Source organism: Rhipicephalus microplus, chromosome 9, assembly GCF_043290135.1.
Source record: "Rhipicephalus microplus isolate Deutch F79 chromosome 9, USDA_Rmic, whole genome shotgun sequence".
Taxonomy (NCBI): Eukaryota; Metazoa; Arthropoda; class Arachnida; order Ixodida; family Ixodidae; genus Rhipicephalus; species Rhipicephalus microplus.
Window position 1 is genome coordinate 113395369 of NC_134708.1, and position 12291 is coordinate 113407659.

Below are 12291 nucleotides of genomic sequence, written 5' to 3' on the forward strand. Positions count from 1 at the left end.
ATGCTGAATTTGGTATAATGTGAGGTGAATAGATTACGAAGGTAAACGACACATCAAAACATGATAATCATGACACGGAAATCATGTACGGCATCATTTCAATTGTCCCCCTTATGTTGTGGTGATTTTAAAGTGACATACCAACATTTATCATTCATGCTTCGCATATCACGAAATCCCACTGTATGTGAGATCTGCCTATTTTTTGTAATTCCGGATTTAGATATCATTTGGAGAAACATGATTGCCGTCAAGCAATCATCAAACCCTCCTCCCCACCACCCCACGTCTTCGAAAAAAAGACAATTAAGGTGTCTCTTGAAAGAGAGTCGTGGACGTAGAAACTCAGCAATCAGCAAAAATTGTAACTTCGGACAGGGAAACGTAGAGAATAATAGCCCTGTCACTGCAGCCTTGAGAAACCACGTAGTGATAGAGAGAGAAAAAATAAAGTTTTTTCTTTCCATTCCATAGAGAGAGAAATAAATTTTATTTGCACCTCTAGACTGACAAGACGAAGTGGGGGGGGGGGGGAGTATTTCGGCCTCTGCCCCTGATCATTCCTTTAGTCGTCGGCTAGAATCCCTTGGGACTCAGTGGCGGTCAAGGCGAGACCGACGGCTTGACGCTGTTCTTGGGCGTAGCACCTGTGTAATAAGGCTTCCTTGAATTCTACGTTTCTACTTGGATCATTGCTTCATAGCAGGTTCATATCATGCGTACTCAACCTGCTGTGCTGTTACAATGCGCGCATCTGGAGTTAAACACTTCCGGGTGCCATTCACTATACAGGTGAGGGTTTGGAAACACACCAGCTTGGAAATTTCGCCAGTTAATTTCCTTCTATTTTTTCAGTGGTTAAGCTGACTCTGGATAAATTTTACCCTAGAAGTTAGAACGTGAGGTGATTTCTGAAACGTTCGTAGTTCATCTCTTGTGCCGAAGGGTGCTCGAACGAAGGCGGCGGGACAGCGTTGATCAACCGGAAAGTGAGCCCTTGGGCGATCGCGCGCGCCTTCTTATTCCTCTTTAGGTCTTGATGGGTTGGGGACTATATCAGTGACATTTTTGCTGTGAGTACTGGTCCTTGTGTTAGAATTTTGGTGGCTGTAGCAGACATCCTGCCCTTATCATAGTGTTAATAACTGATTTAGAGTCGCTAACAATCACTCTTGCGCCATTTGTGCGATTGCCAAAGCAATCGAAAGTTCTTCTGCCTCTGTGGTGGTTGTGTTCTTAGAGGTGTAACACGAGACCAGGCCCCCGCTCTCATGAACCACTGCTGCTGTCTATGCTCCCCTTCTTTCGTAATCTGGAGCGTCCGTGTAAAGCAAGCTAGACTGATCTTCAAATTTCGCCTGCAGGGCTACTGCTCTAGCTTTGCGTCTGCCTTCGTGGAACACCAGATGCATATTTTTCGGCAGCGGCATGATTTTTCAATGCGAAAGATTTCTTAGCGAACTTCGGCGACTTTGAGCGTATCCACATATCTATCTATCTAGCCCCCTATGACGTTTAGCTCTCCTGGCCGTTTCAATAATGGTATCGATACCAAACTTGGTATGACATAACATGACTGTATGAAGAACATAATGCCACCTAGAGTTGTGAGCCAGCAAGCCCTAGCCAGCCGAAAATGACAAAGAGAACGAAGAAGAAGTGTGTGTTAGCCCTTCGTTTGAAGAATCACACTCGTGTCTTTCTGCCCCGCTGTTCCTGTCTTGTCTCTACGGCTCTTGGTGCGTGACAAACTAGTGGAGGTGCTGGGTAATCTATGCACCATACCCCTCCACATAGCAAGAACTCAAGCGTCGTACCGGTGGTCATTCCCGTGCACCGCGCCATCAGAAGAATCCGAGGGCGATCCCATGAGTTTTGACTGCTCGCAATCAACATGACAGCTCCGACCAGCCCTACCGACACCAACCCAATTGGTACGAACGGCACAACGCCGCTTCATTGCACCTTACTCACACCGCGAACGCCAAATCCCTTTCATGGCACTGCAGTTGAGGATGTGGAAGATTGGCTTGTTCGTTATGCTTTCGTTGCCGTGCACAACCAGCGGGACGACCCAGACAAACTGCGGCACGTCTATTTCAGTCTTTTGGACGACACACGTGTGGTATGAGAACCGGGCAGGTATTCTTACATCATGGGAAGACTTCAAACGCCGATTTCTTCGGACATATGCCAGCCCTGACCGTCGGGAGAGAGCTGAGCGTGACCAGCAGTTCCTCATACAAATGTCGAACGAAGGGTTTGTGGTGTATGTCGATGACATGACGCGTCTTTTCCACCGAGCTGACCCCGTCATGCCAGAAGAAAAGAAAGTACGGTACCTCATGCGCAGATTGAAACAACAGCTTTTTGGTGGGCTTGGCGCAGTCCACCAAAGACTATGTCGAATTTTTTTACAGAAGCCGTCACCAAGGAAAGCACTTTTAGGCACCGGGCCCCGTCATAAGAACGGCACATCAACGCTTCAACTAAGGACTACTTGGGAGCTTTCGGTAGCCAAATGGATTTTTTTCCCGAGAGCTCATTCGTTCAGTCATTCGCCAAGAACTCCACACACTGTCAGTGCCCTCAAAGCCCACTGTCTCCTCGTTGTCCGGCGCTGTCCGAGATGAGGTCTAGCATTCCTTAAGATAACCGCCTTTCATGCGGCATTATCATCCACCCAGTGACTCCCCCGCGTGTCGTATGCTCAAGCTTGGCGGCAACCTGTTACACCTGCAATCCCACATCCCACCGTGGCCCATGCCATGCTGCAGACTGTCCAATCGGCGCCATATTACAGCGGACCTCACCTGATCTTGCGGAAATCAGACGTCTGGCGTGCACCAGATGGACATCCTTTCTGCTTCCTTTGTGGCGAAGCTGGGCATCTGTATCAACAGTGTTCTTACCGACAACTTGAACTACGCGTATTTTCGACGAACTCACCGCCACCCAGGTTCGGTCAGCAGCCCACTGAAATTGAAGGGTGTGTGGCTCAGCAGGGCGGAACTTCGTCATCCTTGCACCAGTCATGCTCGCCGTCACCGCGGCGATTTTCTCCTAATCGCCGTATATTCTAGCGTAGTGTAAGGTCAGTCACCCAGTCCACGCCGGGAAAACTAACCCCAGTGACCTTCGGGGGTGAGGCCGCTCATACTTGACAAGCTCAAGGCCTCCTAACGACGCTTCTGCAAACTGACGATTCCCCGATGACGACGACACCAGCTGGTTCCGCAAAGATTTCATTAGACATTCCAGCGCTGCTCGACGGTCGCAAAGTCAGTGCTTTAGTTGACACAGGTGTGGATTTCTCTATAATAAGTGAAAAACAGGATGCTCTTCTGAAGAAAGTGACGATGCCTTGGAACCTCAGGCGACATTGTACTGCATGCGGGCAGATTGTCACGCCACTGTGCGTTAGCACAGTACGAATACGGCTTCGTGGTTTTACCTTTGTAGTCAGCTTGAACGTTCTCCGTCAGTGTTCTCGAGACCTGATCATTAGCAAGGATTATCTGAAGGAGCACGGTGCTATCATCAACATTCGACAACGCCTCGTCACGTTTTCAACAAAAAGCGCTACACCAGAGCATAACCCTAGCAACGATCGAGTATGTCTGCGTGTAATTGACGTCGCTGTGACAATACCACCGCGCTCAAGTGTTATGGTTCAAGCAGCGTGCAACAAATCAGCACACGGTGAAGTGGTGGTGGAGAGCAATCGATGCCTACTCTTTTCCCAAGGTCACTGCGTAGCACGAAGCCTAGTAGACCTCCAGGCTGGCCACTGCGAGGTTCTTGTTGCAAACTTCAGCTACGAGTGCCGACACCTTTTCCCTGGTACTGTCATTGCCTATGCCTACCCAGTAACCAATGTGACGAAGTGTATTGCTTCCGAGGCAGCCGATAACGCCGAAGCACCTCTCCGGGTCGTCTACGTAAATCCAACGATTTCTGATGAAAACGAACGAAGTCTTAACGACCTCTTGACGGAATTCCTCGCCTGTTCACACGATCATCGAGAATTCATCATACATCGATTACCAAACACCGTATTACCACCTACGGCGACGCGCACCCTATACAGTAACAGCCTTACCGCGTTTCACCAACTTACCAACGCGCGATTCAAAAGCAAGTGAAGGAAATGCTTCAAGACGGTGTAATACAGCCATCCCAGCCTATGCTTATCGCCAGTGGTCCTTCTAAAGAAGAAGGGTGGCACACTTCGCTTTTGTGTCGATTATAGGAAGCTGAATAACGTCACAAAGAAAGACGTGTACCCGTTGCCTAGAGTGGACGATTCTCTTGACAGGTGGAGGCGAGCAAAATACTTTTCCTCAATCGACTTCAAAAGTTGCTATTGGCAAATCGAAGTCAATGAACGTCACCACGAACAACGACTTTTGTAAATCCTGACGGTCTGTATGAATTCCGAGGGCTCCCATTCAGCCTCTGTTTCGCTCCGGCCACATTTCAACGAATGATGGATACCATTCTTGCAGACCTCAAGTGGAAAAGTTGCCTCGTCTATCTAGATGATGTCGTTTTCCTTTCGAAAACGTTTGACGAGCAACTTTGTCGCCTTCGGAGTGTTCTTAAAGCTATACGATCCACTGACCTTACCCTCAAGCCTGAGAAGTGCCATTTTAGCTAGAAAGAACTGAAGTTCCTGGGTCGTGTTGTGAGCGCTGCAGGCGTTCGGCCTGATCCCGAGAAGACTGCTGCTGTGGCCGCTTTTTCAGCTCCGACAGACAAGAAAAGTCTTCGACGATTTCTTGGGCTCTGCGCATACTATCGCCGCTTTATTCAAAACTTCTCCAAGATTGCGGAGCCTCTCGTCAGACTGACGCGTGATGGCACCCTGTTTCTGGGCACTGACGAGCAAGCGACTGCCTTTTCGGAATTAAAACATCGATTGTCTTCCACTCCTGTACTTGGTCCTTTCGATGAGGTCAGGACGCTGACACAGAGGTGCGCACTGACGCAAGCAACATTGGTTTTGCAGCTATCGCGGTGGAAACACAAGATGGGACCGAACGTGTGATTGCCTACGCGAGCCGCACTCTATCACGTGCAGAGACCCACTATTCAACGTCAGGGAAGGAACGTCTGGCTGAAATATGGGCGATTACAAAGTTAAGGCTGTATCTCTGTGGGCGCCCATTTAAAGTTGTGACTGATCACCGTACTTTATGTGTGTTGGCTAACCTCGGAGACCCCTCTAAGTGACTAGCACAATGGAGTCTGCGACTTCAGGAGTTCGATGTCACCTTAGTATACAAGTCGGGTAGAAAACATGAACACGCCGACACGCTATTACGATCACCTCTGGAATCCGACCATACAGCTGTAGAAGGCGACAGTGCCTTCTTTGGAACTCTTAGTGGGGCAGACCTCCTGAGTAAGCAATGAGCGGACCCCGAGTTAAGGCCAATCAATGATTATTTACAAGGCAGCACTGCGTCTGTTCCTCATACACTTTCCCTTACGGTGCCGTCATTTTGCTTACGACACAGCATATTATACAAGAAAAACACTGGTGTCGGCAGCAGATCTTTTCTTCCAGTCGTTCCTCAAGACCTTCGTGATGACATCCTATTAGCCTGCCGCGATGAGCCGTTATCCAGCCATCTGGGATACTCCTAGACACTCGACCGGGTATGACAGCTATATTTCGGGCCAAAACTCACACAGCACGAACCCTACATTCACAATCACCACGGCCCAGCAGTGGGAGGCTTTGCTGCTCAGCCCGTGTCCGGAGGACCAGCTCTGGGCCTTCCGGCTGGCCGAAGACGCCACCAGAATTCAAGGCCTGGCCGCAGCCTGAGGAAGCAGGTTACAAAGGGGCCCGTCTCCCGGCCCCCCACCACCTTTGACCCCAGCAGGGACACTTGAATAAAGTTTCTTCTCTCTCTCTCTCTCTCTCTCTGGCCAAAACTCGCAGCTTGTGTCAAAAGTATCGTGAAAGGACGCCGCGCGAATGTCACCTTCGCAAGTCACAACCTGTAAACAGTGCATGCCTCCTACAACCCATCGACCCACCCGGTACGCCGTTTGAGCAGGTTGGAATGACCTCCTTAAATCATTTCCTTTGTCTTACCCCGAAAACAAGCGGATCATCGTCGCAACTGACTACATGACGAGTTACGCTGAGACAAAGCCAATGCCACGCGGTAAAGCATCTGAGGTCACCCAGTTTTTCATGAACTACATTGTGCTTCGTCACGGCACCCCGTTATTCATCATCACTGACCGAGGGGCAGCGTTTACGGCAAAACTGTTGGACGACATCTTCAAGCTCAGTTACACGAACCACTGCAAGAAAACCGCATACCACCCCCAGAGTAACGTGTTGACAGAAAGGCTAAACAAAACGATAGCGGACGTGATTTCTATGTACGTGGATGTGCAACATAAAATGTGGAACGTTATCCTGCAATACGTAACGTTTGCGTACAACACCGCAACCCAGGAAACGACAAAGTTCGCACCTTTCCGTCTTGTTTACGGTCGAGACGTGCAAACCATGGTAGACGCCATGATTCCTTGTGACATCCACCAGCACGAGCTGCTAACTCCTGATGTCGAGGATTACATTCAGCGTGCAGAGGAAGCACGTTGACTAGCTCGCGTGCACGTAAAATTGTAGCAATGTGAAGACGTCCGAAGGTACAATATCAACCATCGAAGAGTCACCTATAAGCCTGGCGACCAAGTGTGGGTTTGGACTCCTGTTAGATGGCGAGGTCTCAGCGAGAAACTCCTGAGCAAGTACTTCGGACCCTACAAAATATTACGGCGGTTGAACGAGGTCAACTATGAAGTTATTCCAAACGGAGGCTCGGCAGTGACCCAGCGCCACTCACAACGAACAGAGATTGTGCATGTCGTCCGCCTAAAACCTTACTTTACGCGGTGATAAACGCCTCATTCTTCCCGGGTAGCATTTTCTTTTTTTTACGTTGTCCGTTGGGTTTCGAATGAACTGTGAAATGTGTTAATGTTTTTTTTTTACTTCTTAAGACCAACCACATACATTTTTTGCTCCTGAATGTACACTACGCACTATAAGTGTCGTTTCTCCTTTTTTTTCTGACTATCGAGTCGATGCTCTAATGGGAGGGGGAATAATGCCACCTAGAGTTGTGAGTCGGCAAGCCCTAGACAGCCGTAAAGGGCAAAGAGAATGAAGAAGAAGCGTGTGTTAGCGCTTCGTTTGAAGATACACACTCGTGTCTTTCTGCCCCGCTGTTCTTGTCTTGTCTCTACGGCTCTTGGTGCGTGACAATATATTTGACATATAATAACATGAAAATCATTACATGTATGTCATAAATATCATGAATTACATATCATGATCCTGCAGCTCTTGCGGTGTTTTTCTTCACATGGCATGTTGCAAAACTGGTATCGTATGACATGATTGGATGGCGAACACAAGCGACCAACCCTAACATGAAAATGAAGACATGCGTGTCATGTAAAACATGACTACATGCCATGCTCACTATGCAATCGCGGCCGTTTCGCTAGCGTCACATGTACCAAACTCGGTATTACGCGATGGGAACGAGCGACATAGGTAAATTATACAGCCAAATTTCATAATCACGAAAGGCGCGTCAAGTAACAACACGACTACATGCCACACTCACGATGCCCTCGCAGCCGTTTCGCAAGCTTCACATATCCCAAATTTGGTATTGCGTGTCGACAAAGGTATGCTACTGATGCAAACATAATAATTATGAGATATGTGTTATGCGAGAACATGACTACAAGCCACAATCAAGGCGCCAATACATTTCGGCATGACGCGGTGCGCGTGCTCGCCGGCGTTCATTTCGTCGCGTCACGCAGGCGTTGCCACGCTAGGTGATGGTCCTGCCATATACTCGCAGGCGAGCACCGCGCTGCGTTGGTTTGACGCATGCGCGTTACAGCGCATCCGGCGTATTCCGTCACAAAAAGAGGCAGACGCAGTGTTCTCTGGGTAACGCATCAGCACGAAGTGCAGCATGTCGCATTTGGTGCCGGTTGCTGTCAAGCCGCGCCAACGGACGCCGGTCGTGCCTGGCGTCAGACTATAGAGCAAGCGCGCGCGTCAACGCTACATTGAAGTACATTGGGCCCTTCATGGTGCGCTCGCGGCCGCTTTGCTAGCTCCACATATAACAAATTTGGTGTTAGGTGACGTCAATAGATGACAAAACATACAACCGGTGCAAACATGATAATCTTGACACGCGTGTCATGCAAGAACATGACAACATAACACACTCATAGCGTGCTCACGGCCGTTTCGCTAGCTCCACGTATACTGAATTTGGTATCACGTGACGTGAACAGATAAAGGTAAACGACACATCCAAACATGATAATGATGACGCGGAAGTCATGTACGGCATCATTTACCTCCACCTCGTAACGTTGTGTTCATTTTAAAGTGACATACCAACTATTCTCATTCATGCTTCGCATGTCATAAATTCCCCCTCTACGTGGAATCTGCCACTTTGTATTTATCACTTCAGTATATTCAGGTATGCTATTCTCTGTCTAGAACACTGCGTGAGCTCGAACCTCAAGATAGAGAGAGAGAGAGATAGACTTTATTATTTCCGGCAGATTGCTGGGATGGGCTCCCATATAGGGGCCAACGGAGAGACCGTATCTCCCGGCAGCTTGCTTGGCCTGATGGATCGCCTAAAGTTCTTTGTCCAGGCCCGAATTGAGCAGCACAGTCCGCCGACGCGCCCGAAGGTCTTAGTTGGAGGCTGAGACCCCAGAATTTCTGACTAATGCTGGACATTCCCATAGGATATGGTCAAGAGTGGCTCTGGTGCTACAGTACTGGCATATATTAGAACTATAGGCGTCGGGATATATGTGGTGCATGATGACAGGGTTCATGTATGTGCGTGTTTGTAGCTGCCGCCACTGAACGGACTGGGCCCGATTTGGCTTGGGGTGAGGCGGAGGGTACTTCCGCCTTTGCAGTCGATAGTGTTAAAATATGTCATTAAATTTGGTGAGCCGATCGTCCCATTCCCACACCGGCGCAGAAAGGTCTGTTTGGGTGGCCGCTTTGTCTGACGTGACTCGGAACATAAGACCTCGAGTCACGTTGTGCGCCATTTCGTTCGGACTGGCCTCCGCGTTAACTAGTCGTGTGTGGGCAGGGAACCACAAGATGTGTACGTATTTGTCCGCCTCGTGAATATTTCCTGTACTCGAACCTCAAGCGCTCCATAATTTTCCTTCCAGGTCTCAACAGCCCTCGGTGCGTTGACATCGCGGCGGCTTCGATTAGTTCATCTCAGGTGATGGAGATGCAATGGACAAGAAGTCGCTCCACCGCGGTGGTCTAGTGGCTAAGGTACTCGGCTGCTGACCCGCACGTCGCGGGTTCGAAACCCGGCTGCGGCGGCTGCATTTCCGATGGAGGCGGAAATGTAGGCCCGTGTGCTCAGATTTGGGTGCACGTTAAAGAACCCCAGGTGGTCGAAATTTCCGGAGCCCTCCACTACGGCGTCTCTCATAATCATATGGTGGTTTTGGGACGTTAAACCCCACAAATCAATCAAATCAATGGACAAGAAGTTTACCGTAAAGGTGTTCGGAGGAAGCCCTCACGCAGTTTTTATGCGTTTCCTTATATTGGCTTCTTCCTTATATTGGCTTCAATCTTATCTTTTTCTGCTCTACCCTATTTAGAATGTGTTTAGAAATAGTGTTTAACAATTTAGAGTACTTGGTACTCTACTATGGGACAGCAAACAGCTGTATTGTGGGCCTCACATTATCAATGACAACGAGGTCCCTTTCTATACCGTGACCCAGTCGAAGGAACGCTACGAAATGGTTAACCGTGTGTGCATTAGCATTTCAAGTAACATATGTTCTTAGACCAATTGCATGACGGGTACACGAATTCTCTCCTTCGCTTTGTTTTCCTCTGGCTTTAAGTGATTTGATCTTGTTAAACATCACTACGTTTGCTCACAATGACGGCGTGTGTCCTTTATTGAGACATTGACTCACTTCAAATAAGAATTGAAAGGTTCTCACTGTTGTATTCTACTCGACTCTAAAGCTTACTCTTCGCACGCCCATAGCTATATTCGTGGAAAACTCTTGCCGGCAATGCAGGGAAGGCTACAGAGTGAAATCAAAGCGCATCCTACCTCTAAATACGGTAGTCAAATAATGTCGGCCCGTGTGCTCAGATTTGGGTGCACGTTAAAGAACTCCAGGTGGCCGAAATTTCCGAAGCCCTCCACTACGGCGCCTCTCATAATCGTATGGTGGTTTTGGGACGTTAAACCACACCTATCAATCAACCAATCAGTCAAATGTCGTGACTTAATTTTAGCGTGAGATATGATAACCACTTCTTTCTCTTTTAAATGCGAAGCATTTACTAGCGAACTTCGGTGACTTTGAGCGTATCTATCTATCTATCTATCTATCTATCTATCTATCTATCTATCTATCTATCTATCTATCTATCTATCTATCTATCTATCTATCTATCTATGTAGCCGCCTGTGGCATTTAGCTCTCCTGGCCGTTTCGATATGGTATCGATACTGAACTTGGTATGCCATAACATGACTCTGTGAAGGACGTATTTGACTAGTCTTAACATAAAAATCATGACGTGTATATCATGAATGTCGTGATTTACATTTCATGGTCCTGCAGATCTTGCGGTGGTTCCGTTCAAATTGCATGTTGAAAAACTGGTATGGTATGGCACGTTTGCATGGCGAACACAAGTGACCGACCCTAACATGAAAATCATGACATGCGTGTCAAGTAACAACATGACTACATGCCACGCTCATGATGCACTCGCGGCCGTTTCGCTTGCATCAAATATACGAAATTTGGTATCCTTATTGCAAAAACCAGCGTCACTGGGTACCAGCTTCCTGCGCCATGCCTGATGAGGGGCCCAGTATGGCGCGCTTACCAGCACCTCCCAGCGCAGGTACTGAGACGCTAGAGCGGCAGCGTCCCAGTACTCTGCGCAAAATGACTTCACGGGGTTTAAACGGGGGGGAGGGGGGTCATTCGCCATAAATAAATAAATATATAAGAAACATAGCGCGCAATAACATTAAAAATTTCAAAAATAAAAAAATGGGAAAAACAAAACGCCTCTTGACGCGATTTGAACTCGCCACCCTCTGATTTCAAACTTAGTACAGAACGTGCATTACGCGTTGTAAAGTGACTATTTATTCGAAGAACGCGCCACTCGACTTTACGTTTATAAGTCGCAAAGCTAAGATTGACGTGATATTACTTTCCAAATAACAATTGCGACTTGATTCGACAGTGACAACCGGCTTCCGGGCACTGAATGACGTGAAGATATTAGCAAGAGCACTAAGTGTTTTGAAGAATCCACATCTTGACTCTAGATAGTCGGCTGTTCCTGCCGAAAGTTTTTTTTAGGGGCGAAGCTCATTATGGCGTGGCTAGGGCGTCCCTCGTAGTACGTAACATTGGTACATACCCGAAATAGGTATAACATTTGACCTCCAAAGTGGTGCCGGTGAGAGATTTATTCTGTGCGTTGTTTAACAATAAAAAATAGTGCTCAATGTATATGTCAATGGCTGCTAGTGGGGAATGAGAGACAGGAGCATTCGGCTTTTAGTCAACGCGCACGCTGCGATCCCCATTAGCAGCCATTGGCATGTACATTGAGCACTATCGGACAAGAAAGGGTTGCTACATTATACTCGCTGGGTGTAACCTCCTTAGTTTTAGAAAAGTTTAGCGAGCGTTGAGCCGCAGGGCCATGAATACAATGAACTAGTATATACCATGAATGAATTCGAGGTGGTTAAAGGCGGGAAGCAGATACGAAGTGCAAGTCGTAAGAAATTAAAAGCTGTATCCTCCTGTCTCTCAATTCACATTAGCAGCCACTGGCATGCACATTGAGCCCTATCTGACAGGAAAAGGTTGCTACGTTATACTCGCTGGGCGTAACCTCCTTGGTTTTATAAAGGTTTAGCGAGCGTTGGGCCGTAGTGCTATGAGTACAGTGAACTAGTATATACCATGAACTCAAGGTGGTTGAAGGTGGGAAGTAGACCCGAAGCGCAAGCCGTAAGAAAGTGTGCGTGTGCCACCTCTCGTTTAGTCCTTGAAATGTCCACTGAATAGCGGTGCTTCTATATGGGGAATATATGATAAAAAGATGCGAGATGGTGGGACTTGGAGTGTTGAATAGATGGACGAACGGACACATAGACAGATGCA